The following is a 12,185-nucleotide window of genomic DNA, read 5'->3' as shown; positions in this document are numbered from 1 at the left end:
CGCATTTACATTCCAGTTAGCTAATGGGGAATCGGACGTTGGTTCGTGGACGGTGCGCGCCGGGCCCCCAAAATTTTTCGGGCCCCGGGGGGCGGCTTTTTTGTAACACTTTATTTGAGGCCTGAGCTTGCAGTTCAGGGGGGATCCACCAGGTGGTGCACCCACTGTCCAGTCCCAGTTTATTTGAATGGGCCAGAATCCCATTCGTGTAAATTGCCAGAGTACGCCGAAATATCCCACACCCCATTTAGATCATGTAAATGTTGGGCGTCACCCTGGGACGTGACAAACCACCCCCCCCACAGCCCAGAGACCAACTATTTTGCCCCCTGACCCACTAAATCCAAAAATTGTCCACGCCCTCTGGGGCGAATGGCCACACCCTCCCTGCCCGCAGAGCAACTATTCTGCCCCCTAACTTGCTATTTTATCACTTAATGCACCAAAAGCCCCGGGACCTTGGGGGCCCCATGACCCCGCCCCCCCCTGCCCACAGACCCTCTTTTCATCCCCCTAACCCATTATTTTGTCACAACATGGCCTGAGGGCCCCGGGCCCCCAGGGGCCAAAAGTCCCCACCCCCCCTGCCCACCAAACCATTATTCTTCCCCCTAACTCATTATTTTGTCACAACATGGCCTGAGGGCCCCGGGCCCCCAGGGGCCAAAAGACCCCACCCCCCTGTGCCCACCAAACCATTATTCTGCCCCCTAACTCATTATTTTGTCACAACATGGCCTGAGGGCCCCGGGCCCCCGAGGGCCAAAAGACTCCACCCCCCTCTGCCCAACAAACCATTATTCTTCCCCCTAACTCATTATTTTGTCACAGCATGGCCTGAGGGCCCCGGGCCCCCGGGGGCCAAAAGACCCCACCCCCCTCTGCCCACCAAACAATTATTCTTCCCCCTAACTCATTATTTTGTCCCCCTGGGGGCCCCAAGTTATGTTGCCCGCTGACAGTTTATTTCACCCACAGGCAATTTATGCATTGACCATTTGCCCACTATTTTGCCCAATAGCACATTAAACTGCCCATCTGCCATTTATGCCTCTATGGGCCCCTGGGGGCCAAATGACCCAGAGGGCTCCAGGCTCTGGGGGCCCCAAGTGCCAAAGTATTGTCTGCCATTGAGGAAAACAACTTTTGGCCTCTGAGCTTGGCCCCCTTGGGGCCCCAAGTTATGTTGCCCACTGACAGTTTATTTTACCCACAGCCAACTTATGCATTGACCATTTGCCCACTATTTTGCCCATTAGCACATTAAACTGCCCATCTGCCATTTATGGCTCTGAGGGCCCCTGGGGGCCAAATGACCTAGAGGGCCCCAAGCTCTGGGGGCCCCAAGTGCCAAAGTATTCCAGGCCCACTGGCTGCCCAATTACTTTGTCTGCAATTGAGGAAAACAACTTTTGGCCCCTGGGCTCGGCCCCCTTGGGGCCCCAAGTTATGTTGCCCACTGACAGTTTATTTTGCCCACTGCCAACTTATGTATTGACCATTAGCCCACTTTTCTGCCCACTAGCACATTAAACTGCCCATCTGCCATTTATGGCTCTGAGGGCCCCTGGGGGCCCCAAGTTATGTTGCCCACTGACAGTTTGTTTCACCCACAGCCAACTTATGCATTGACCATTTGCCCACTATTTTGCCCATTAGCACATTAAACTGCCCATCTGCCATTTATGCCTCTATGGGCCCCTGGGGGCCAAATGATCCAGAGGGTCCAGGCTCTGGGGGCCCAAGTGCCAAAGTATTGTCTGCCATTGAGGAAAAGAACTTCTGGCCTCTGGGCTTGGCCCCCTTGGGACCCCAAGTTATGTTGTCCACTGAGAGTTTATTTCACCCACTTCTAATTTATTCATTGACCATTTGCCCACTATTTTGCCCATTAGCACATTAAACTGCCCATCTGCCATTTATGCCTCTATGGGCCCCTGGGGGCCAAATGACCCAGAGGGTCCAGGCTCTGGGGGCCCCAAGTGCCAAATTATTGTCTGCCATTGAGGAAAAGAACTTCTGGCCTCTGGGCTTGGCCCCCTTGGGGCCCCAAGTTATGTTGTCCACTGAGAGTTTATTTCACCCACTTCCAATTTATGCATTGACCATTTGCCCACTATTTTGCCCATTAGCACATTAAACTGCCCATCTGCCATTTATGCCTCTATGGGCCCCTGGGGGCCAAATGACCCAGAGGGTCCAGGCTCTGGGGGCCCCAAGTGCCAAATTATTGTCTGCCATTGAGGAAAAGAACTTCTGGCCTCTGGGCTTGGCCCCCTTGGGGCCCCAAGTTATGTTGTCCACTGAGAGTTTATTTCACCCACTTCCAATTTATGCATTGACCATTTGCCCACTATTTTGCCCATTTGCACATTAAACTGCCTATCTGCCATTTATGCCTCTATGGGCCCTTGGGGGCCAAATGACCCAGAGGGTCCAGGCTCTGGGGGCCCCAAGTGCCAAAGTATTGTCTGCCATTGAGGAAAATAACTTCTGGCCTCTGGGCTTGGCCCCCTTGGGGCCCCAAGTAATGTTGCCCACTGAGAGTTTATTTCTCCCACTTCCAATTTATGCATTGACCATTTGCCCACTATTTTGCCCATTAGCCCATTAAACTGCCCATCTGCCATTTATGGCTCTGAGGGCCCCTGGGGGCCAAGCTCTGGGGGCCCGTAGTGCCAAAGTATTCCAGGCCCAAAGGCTGCCCAATTACTTTGTCTGCAATTGAGGAAAACATATTTTGGCCCCTGGGCTTGGCCCCCTTGGGGCCCCAAGTTATGTTGCCCATTGATAGTTTATTTTGCCCACTGCCAACTTATGCCTTGACCATGTGCCCACTTTTCTGCCCATTAGCACATTATGCCTCTGATGGCCCCTGGGGGCCAAATGACCTAGAGGGCCCCAAGCTCTGGGGGCCCCAAATGCCTAAGTACTCCAGGCCCACTGGGTGCCCCAATTATTTTGTCTGCAATAGAGGAAAACAACTTTTGGCCCCTGGGCTTGGTAAGCTCACATGGATTCAAGGCCTAAAACAGATGGTGTAAAAGATAAAAGTGAGACTGCAAACGCACATGCTTCAACATCTGAGAGTGTAAAATGTGAATGAAACCTGCAAAACACACAAGCACATAGCTACAATGCAAAGGCCAAAGGTCAAAGTCACCTCACATGGATGCAAGGCCTACATCAGATGGTTTAAAAGACTGCAAACACAAATGCTTTAACATCTGAGAGTGTTACATTTGAATGAAACCTGCAAAACACACAAGCACATAGCTACAATGCAAAGGCCAAAGGTCAAATTCAGCTCACATGGATGCAAGGCCTACAAAAGATGGTTTAAAAGACTGCAAACACACATGCTTCAACATCTAAGACTGTTACATTTGAATGAAACCTGCAAAACACACAAGCACATTGTTACAATGGAAAGGCCAAAGGTCAAATTCAGCTCACATGGATGCGCAAGGCCTACATCAGATGGTTTAAAACAGGGCCGGCGCCCCCTCACTGGCACCATCCCGCCCCCTCAGATCACCATTAATGTTGAATGGGATTTTAATGATAAAATGCGCTATTTAAAAATTATGTTTGCCTTGTGTATTGTCTTCCTAAAGTGAATTTTAAAGTCTAAATATTTAACAAAACAAAAAAACAAGTGTGCATGTATTTTACCGTGACACACGCCCACTCATGTGTAGCCTATAGGCTTGTTCCAATTCATCAGGCGAAGATGTCAAAATGCCGCGAGAGCGAGACGAAACGACACTTAGTATGATTTCGAATCGTTCTCGCGGTACTTTGACGTCATTTGGTTGTTGGTTCTTGCAGCCGCGCCTGAAGTTGAACAAGTTTGTGTTGACGGCTTGAGGCACGCCGACAATGAGCCCGCGTTCTGAGTCTCCGTGGGAAATCAAGATGTCGAAGTGGGAAATTATATAAAAATGTACAGACAGGAGTGTGAGAGTGACCCGGGCCTGCCCTGTAGCAATGGATATATGGAAAATAGCATTGGAAGTTCTACAAACCGGACTCCAGATTGTCACACATCAATTAATGCCGTGGCGTGGATGAATTATCGGAGCATTTCAGGTGCAAAGATCCAAATGTTCGGCTGTCATTAAGTCAATTCGGGCACCATGAACTTCAGCCAGACTGTACATAGTTTTGAAAAGTTCAGATGTTCATGTTCTTCAGCATCCTTGCAAGTCAACGTACAACCAACAGCCTATTATTGTTATGCATTTAACGTTAAAGGTAAGCCTGTACGATCTCTCTCTCTCACACACCTGTTTATCAGGAGTAAATAGATAAAAAACAGACATTGTTAAATTTATAATTAACGAATTTGAATTAGCGTATCCTACAGCATAGCTGTATATGTAAACGAGTTATTGTCATTTTGCTATTGTGGTTCTCTAGCTGCTTAATCGCTAGCTTATGGTGCATTACTTGTGGCAGTTAAAATAACTACGTTATATTATCAAATTGAACCAAAATGTTGATAAAATGTTGCGTTTGGACCGTTTTTGGGCTGAAAACCATCAACTCTATTTGCCAACACTGCCCCCCACCATGATATAAAATTTGTAAGTTGCTCACTAAAGCTGTAGTTTTTGTGGCTGTATTACAGAGATGTTTGTTTATAACACTTTAAAACTTAATGTACCAAACCTATGTATTTTCTAGCTGGGGGAATTATATGCATTCATGTGATCGCCCCCTCTGGTATTTTGGACGCCCCCTCATCAGCGCTCGGCTGGCGCCGGCACTGGTTTAAAAGACTGCAAACACACATGCTTCAACATCTAAGACTGTTACATTTGAATGAAACCTGCAAAACACACAAGCACATAGCTACAATGCAAAGGCCAAAGGTCAAATTCAGCTCACATGGATGCAAGGCCTACATCAGATGGTTTAAAAGACTGCAAACACACATGCTTCAACATCTAAGACTGTTACATTTGAATGAAACCTGCCAAACACATAAGCAAATAGTTACAATGCAAAGGCCAAAGGTCAAAGTAAGCTCACATGGATGCAAGGCCTAGATCAGATGGTTTAAAAGACTGCAAACACACATGCTTCAACATCTGAGAGTGTTAAATGTGAATGAAACCTGCCAAACACACAAGCACATTGTTACAATGCAAAGGCCAAAGGTCAAATTCAGCTCACATGGATGCAAGGCCTACATCAGATGGTTTAAAAGACTGCAAACACACATGCTTCAACATCTAAGACTGTTACATTTGAATGAAACCTGCAGAACACACAAGCACATTGTTACAATGCATAGACCAAAGGTCAAATTCAGCTCACATGGATGCAAGGCCTACATCAGATGGTTTAAAAGACTGCAAACACACATGCTTCAACATCTAAGACTGTTACATTTGAATGAAACCTGCAGAACACACAAGCACATTGTTACAATGCAAAGGCCAAAGGTCAAATTCAGCTCACATGGATGCAAGGCCTACATCAGATTAGGGGTGGGAATCGCTTGGACCCTCATGAATCGATTCAGAATCGATTCTTAGGGTCCCGATTCGATTCAGAATCGATTCTTGACGTACTAATTTGCATATCTGTGACGTCATTACGTCGCATTTGCTTTCAAAGCCAGGTTAATGTTTGCGCTTTTGCTAGTCTTTGAACTGTCATATACTGTACTTTAATGCAACTAGGGATAAATAATGTCATTCTTATATACATACATGTGTTGTTTCTGTTGTAAGACATTAAAACCAGTAAAAATATTAATTTAACGTGACATATTAATTCTATATGTTAACCGGCATTAACTTCCACGAACGTTAAGCGTCTAATCATCATCATTATACACAGTGATTGGCAGTATTACTGTATTTATATAATGCAGCGCACCCAGCGACTGAATAACAAACTATGTGCATATTTTTACAGAAGTATATTCATGTTATATCTAAACAGTCTGCGGATGGTTTAGGGCAGGGGTGTACAATACGTCGATCGCAAAGGCAATGCCGGTAGATCGCACAACTGCTGCTCCACGCGCAAAATTGTCATTATGGTCTTTTGGAGTAATTGTGAAACATGCAGGTCTTTTTGAGTTGCTGCGCCTTTCTTCTCAAATGTGTTTTGCCATGCCACTGCAGCTCAGTCGTCTTTAACTTCCAAAATTCACATGGATGGGCATTCTTGCCTCACGCAGTTCCTGATTCACACGCACGGTGTGTGTGAGCGAGCAAACGAGAGGGAGAGAGAGGCAGCGTAGCGCTGATTTGTATGCTTCTAATACTGTTAGTTTCACTAAACCGCATCTCCGCTATTTTAAGGAGTACTCGACATGTACTCCAGGATTTTTTTTAAAACACCTCAAAAAGAATAGAGTAATGGTGACAGCCCTAAATTCAATGTAGAGATATATGCAGTATAGTCCTACAAGCATTTAAAGTGTTCTTTCTCTTCTGCTCTTGTAAGCTCGGCTATGCGCTCTTGCAGGGCGCGCTCTCTTAAGTTGTCCGTGTGCATCACCGCTCCCCCAGTTGAGTTCCGCCTTTTGGTTCTGATAACGTGACGTTATTTTGTAAACTAACATTTAAGAATCGATTCTTGACATTTGTGAATCGATTCAGAATCGGCCCACGTCCGAATCGCGATTCATCTAAGAATCGATTTTTTTGCCCACCCCTACATCAGATGGTTTAAAAGACTGCAAACACAAATGTTTCAACATCTGAGAGTGTTAAATGTGAATGAAACATGCAAAACACACAAGCACATAGCTACAATGCAAAGGCCAAAGGTCAAATTCAGCTCACATGGATGCAAGGCCTACATCAGATGGTTTAAAAGACTGCAAACACACATGCTTCAACATCTAAGACTGTTACATTTGAATGAAACCTGCAGAACACACAAGCACATTGTTACAATGCAAAGGCCAAAGGTCAAATTCAGCTCACATGGATGCAAGGCCTACATCAGATGGTTTAAAAGACTGCAAACACAAATGTTTCAACATCTGAGAGTGTTAAATGTGAATGAAACATGCAAAACACACAAGCACATAGCTACAATGCAAAGGCCAAAGGTCAAATTCAGCTCACATGGATGCAAGGCCTACATCAGATGGTTTAAAAGACTGCAAACACACATGCTTCAACATCTAAGACTGTTACATTTGAATGAAACCTGCAGAACACACAAGCACATTGTTACAATGCAAAGGCCAAAGGTCAAATTCAGCTCACATGGATGCAAGGCCTACATCAGATGGTTTAAAATACTGCAAACACACATGCTTTAACATCTGAGAGTGTTAAATGTGAATGAAACCTGCAGAACACACAAGCACATAGCTACAATGCAAAGGCCAAAGGTCAAATTCAGCTCACATGGATGCAAGGCCTACATCAGATGGTTTAAAATACTGCAAACACACATGCTTTAACATCTGAGAGTGTTAAATGTGAATGAAACATGCAAAACACACAAGCACATAGCTACAATGCAAAGGCCAAAGGTCAAATTCAGCTCACATGGATGCAAGGCCTACATCAGATGGTATAAAAGACTGCAAACACACATGCTTCGACATCTGAGAGTGTTAAATGTGAATGAAACCTGCCAAACACACAAGCACATTGTTACAATGCAAAGGCCAAAGGTCAAATTCAGCTCACATGGATGCAAGGCCTAGATCAGATGGTTTAAAAGACTGCAAACACACATGCTTCAACATCTAAGACTGTTACATTTGAATGAAACCTGCAGAACACACAAGCACATTGTTACAATGCATAGGCCAAAGGTCAAATTCAGCTCACATGGATGCAAGGCCTACATCAGATGGTTTAAAAGACTGCAAACACACATGCTTCAACATCTAAGACTGTTACATTTGAATGAAACCTGCAAAACACACAGGCACATTGTTACAATGCAAAGGCCAAAGGTCAAAGTAAGCTCACATGGATGCAAGGCCTACATCAGATAGTTTAAAAGACTGCAAACACAAATGCTTCAACATCTGAGAGTGTTAAATGTGAATGAAACCTGCAAAACACACAAGCACATAGCTACAATGCAAAGGCCAAAGGTCAAATTCAGCTCACATGGATGCAAGGCCTACATCAGATGGTTTAAAAGACTGCAAACACACATGCTTCAACATCTAAGACTGTTACATTTGAATGAAACCTGCAGAACACACAAGCACATTGTTACAATGCAAAGGCCAAAGGTCAAATTCAGCTCACATGGATGCAAGGCCTACATCAGATGGTTTAAAAGACTGCAAACACACATGCTTCAACATCTAAGACTGTTACATTTGAATGAAACCTGCAAAACACACAAGCACATTGTTACAATGCAAAGGCCAAAGGTCAAAGTAAGCTCACATGGATGCAAGGCCTACATCAGATAGTTTAAAAGACTGCAAACACAAATGTTTCAACATCTGAGAGTGTTAAATGTGAATGAAACCTGCAAAACACACAAGCACATAGCTACAATGCAAAGGCCAAAGGTCAAATTCAGCTCACATGAATGCAAGGCCTACATCAGATGGTTTAAAATACTGCAAACACACATGCTTCGACATCTGAGAGTGTTAAATGTGAATGAAACCTGCCAAACACACAAGCACATTGTTACAATGCAAAGGCCAAAGGTCAAATTCAGCTCACATGGATGCAAGGCCTAGATCAGATGGTTTAAAAGACTGCAAACACACATGCTTCAACATCTAAGACTGTTACATTTGAATGAAACCTGCAAAACACACAAGCACATTGTTACAATGCACTTTAACCTCTATGATCTAAAGGGATTAAAGCTTTATTTAAGGTCACAGTGTGCTCACAGGCCCTGTCTGCACATTAAGCACATATGACACACAGTGTGATCACAGGCCCTGCTTTTTTCACTTTAGATCATAGAGGTTAAAGGTCAGAGTGTGCACACAGGCCTTGTCTGCACATTAATTTACCCACTGGCAATTTATGACCACTATTCTCGCAAATGGCAATTTATTAATAGTTGTTACATAATTATTATATGGTTGTTATGTGCTTTATATATATAGCACATATATATATATATATATATATATATATATATATATATATATATATATATATATATATATATATATATATATATATATATATATATATATATATATATATATATATATATATGCAGATTACTTATCACTTAAATGATAGTTCTATGAATGAGACAAGGCTTTCAAAAAGAACTTTTATTTTTTTTTTTGATTCATTTTTAAAAATTTGATTACATTTGTTATGACAATTAAATGTTATGCAATTTTATTTTATTATAAAAATTTATATATGATAAAAACTATTTTAAAAATGTAATCAAGAATAATACAAAAAACTTTAACGTTAATTAATAATTAATAAAACAAGAACATTAAAAAATAAGAACATAATAATTTAAAAAACTATTTACAATAAAAAACACAGATCAAAATACATCAAATTTAATTAATAAATTTAAAAATCAATGTCCTTTAAAAAACTAAAACCCAGAGTGCTCGAGACCTCTGTCGCCATGTCTTGTTCTGAAAGGAAGAAGAAAAGTTAGTTATGCCACTGAGTTCTTCATGCAGCGGAAACACAGAGTCCACAATTGAACACCTACGTGGTTGCTCCTCGAAGCCTTGATTCGGGTCCCGCGCATCACAAGTGATTCCTTCAATAAAACAAAGCAATGGTTTAATTTTTAGGCTAGCATGGAACATTGTACCCTCGCTAAGATTACACTTGTCACGTAAGACTTACCCAGCAGCTCCTCAATGAGGTCTGCCTCCTCCCTTGTAATAGGAGAGGGGGTCCTCTGCATATAATAGTCACAAGGTGACAATGCCATCAAGGACGGGTTGAAGAGGGGGGTTGGAGGAGCAGGAGAGAAAGTTGGAGAAAATTCAGGAAAGGGGGAGAAAGAAATGTCCAAATCAAGACTGGGGCTCAAGGGAGAGGTGGGAGTTGGGGAGGTGACAGTGGGGCTGAGGGAAAAGATGGCAGGTGGGAAGGTGACAGTGGGGCCGGCTTAAAGTGTGGAAGGGATGGGACATGGAGGGGGAATTGGAGTGGTGAAGGCAGGGATGGGACATGGCGGGGGAGCTGGAGCGGTGGAGGCAGGGATGGGACGTGGCGGGGGAGCTGGAGTGGTGGAGGCAGGGGAGTCATCGTTTTGCTCAACTGGAAAAGCAAGAGAGACACAGATCAGTTTAATTGCATGTGAAAGGAGAGTTGTGGAGCAGCATTAAGACTTCAGTAAAAATCTAGGACCTACTTGCACTCTCCTGCAGCTCCACTAGGGTCACCATGGGGATGGCAGGTTTGCTGGCCGCCAGCTCCGCCAAGGCCCTCATGGTGACCCCCACTCCATTTTTTTTTATAATTTGAGCCTTCTCATTGGTCTGAAAAGGAAAAAATAACCTTGTTGAGTAACAGTTTCATTGAGCACAAATAATTAATTAAATGTCTAACACAAATTACTTATAGACACATCTTCGTGATATTTATATAAATGTTTCTCGAAACATTTATAGTATTTGTTGCACAAGGAGCAGGTTTGTCCACCAAGGACAACCCTGCCCCTTGCCAACTTTTGCCACAGCTGGCGCTCCTGAACATTGTCAATTTTGTGGGTCACCCGCAGGTGCTGTTTAAAATTGACTATGTTCTTGTTGCACAGTGGGCACTCAGATTTAGGGGTCTGGTAAAGAAAACAAAAGAGAAAGGAAATCACTTGACATTGTCTATTAAGCATGTAAAAGCAGTACAAGGACAGTGTAGATACTTCTGCCTTAAAAATGCAAAGTTAAAAGGTCAAATTCAGCTCGCAAGCAAATACAGTCTTGTTCAAAATAATAGCAGTACAATGTGACTAACCAGAATAATCAAGGTTTTTAGTATATTTTTATTGCTACGTGGCAAACAAGTTACCAGTAGGTTCAGTAGATTCTCAGAAAACAAACAAGACCCAGCATTCATGATATGCACGCTCTTAAGGCTGTGCAATTGGGGTATTAGTTGAAAGGGGTGTGTTCAAAAAAATAGCAGTGTCTACCTTTGACTGTACAAACTCAAAACTATTTTGTACAAACATTTTTTTTCTGGGATTTAGCAATCCTGTGAATCACTAAACTAATATTTAGTTGTATGACCACAGTTTTTTAAAACTGCTTGACATCTGTGTGGCATGAAGTCAACCAACTTGTGGCACCTCTCAGCTGTTATTCCACTCCATGATTCTTTAACAACATTCCACAATTCAGCATTTTTGACATCACCCCACAAGTTCTCAATTGGATTAAGGTCTGGAGATTGGGCTGGCCACTCCATAACATTAATTTTGTTGGTTTGGAACCAAGACTTTGCCCGTTTACTAGTGTGTTTTGGGTCATTGTCTTGTTGAAACAACCATTTCAAGGGCATATCCTCTTCAGCATAGGGCAACATGACCTCTTCAAGTATTTTAACATATGCAAACTGATCCATGATCCTTGGTATGCGATAAATAGGCCCAACACCATAGTAGGAGAAACATGCCCATATCATGCTCCATGCTTCACTGTCTTCACTGTGTACTGTGGCTTGAATTCAGAGTTTGGGGGTCGTCTCACAAACTGCCTGTGGCCCTTGGACCCAAAAAGAACAATTTTACTCTCATCAGTCCACAAAATGTTCCTCCATTTCTCTTTAGGCCAGTTGATGTGTTCTTTGGCAAATTGTAACCTCTTCTGCACATGCCTTTTTTTAACAGAGGGACTTTGTGGGGGATTCTTGAAAATAGATTAGCTTCACACAGACGTCTTCTAACTGTCACAGTACTTACAGGTAACTCCAGACTGTCTTTGATCATCCTGGAGGTGATCATTGGCTGAGCCTTTGCCATTCTGGTTATTCTTCTATCCATTTTGATGGTTGTCTTCCGTTTTCTTCCACTCTCTCCGTCTCTCTGGTTTTGCTCTCCATTTTAAGGCATTGGAGTTCACTTTAGCTGAACAGCCTATCATTTTTTGCACCTCTTTATAGGTTTTCCCCTCTCCAATCAACTTTTTAATCAAAGTACGCTGTTCTTCTGAACAATGTCTTGAACGACCCATTTTCAGCTTTCCCAATGCATGTTCAACAAGTGTTGGCTTCATCCTTAAA

Source organism: Paramisgurnus dabryanus, chromosome 17 (assembly GCF_030506205.2).
Source record: "Paramisgurnus dabryanus chromosome 17, PD_genome_1.1, whole genome shotgun sequence".
NCBI lineage: Eukaryota > Metazoa > Chordata > Actinopteri > Cypriniformes > Cobitidae > Paramisgurnus > Paramisgurnus dabryanus.
Note: the sequence above shows the minus strand (reverse complement) of the source record.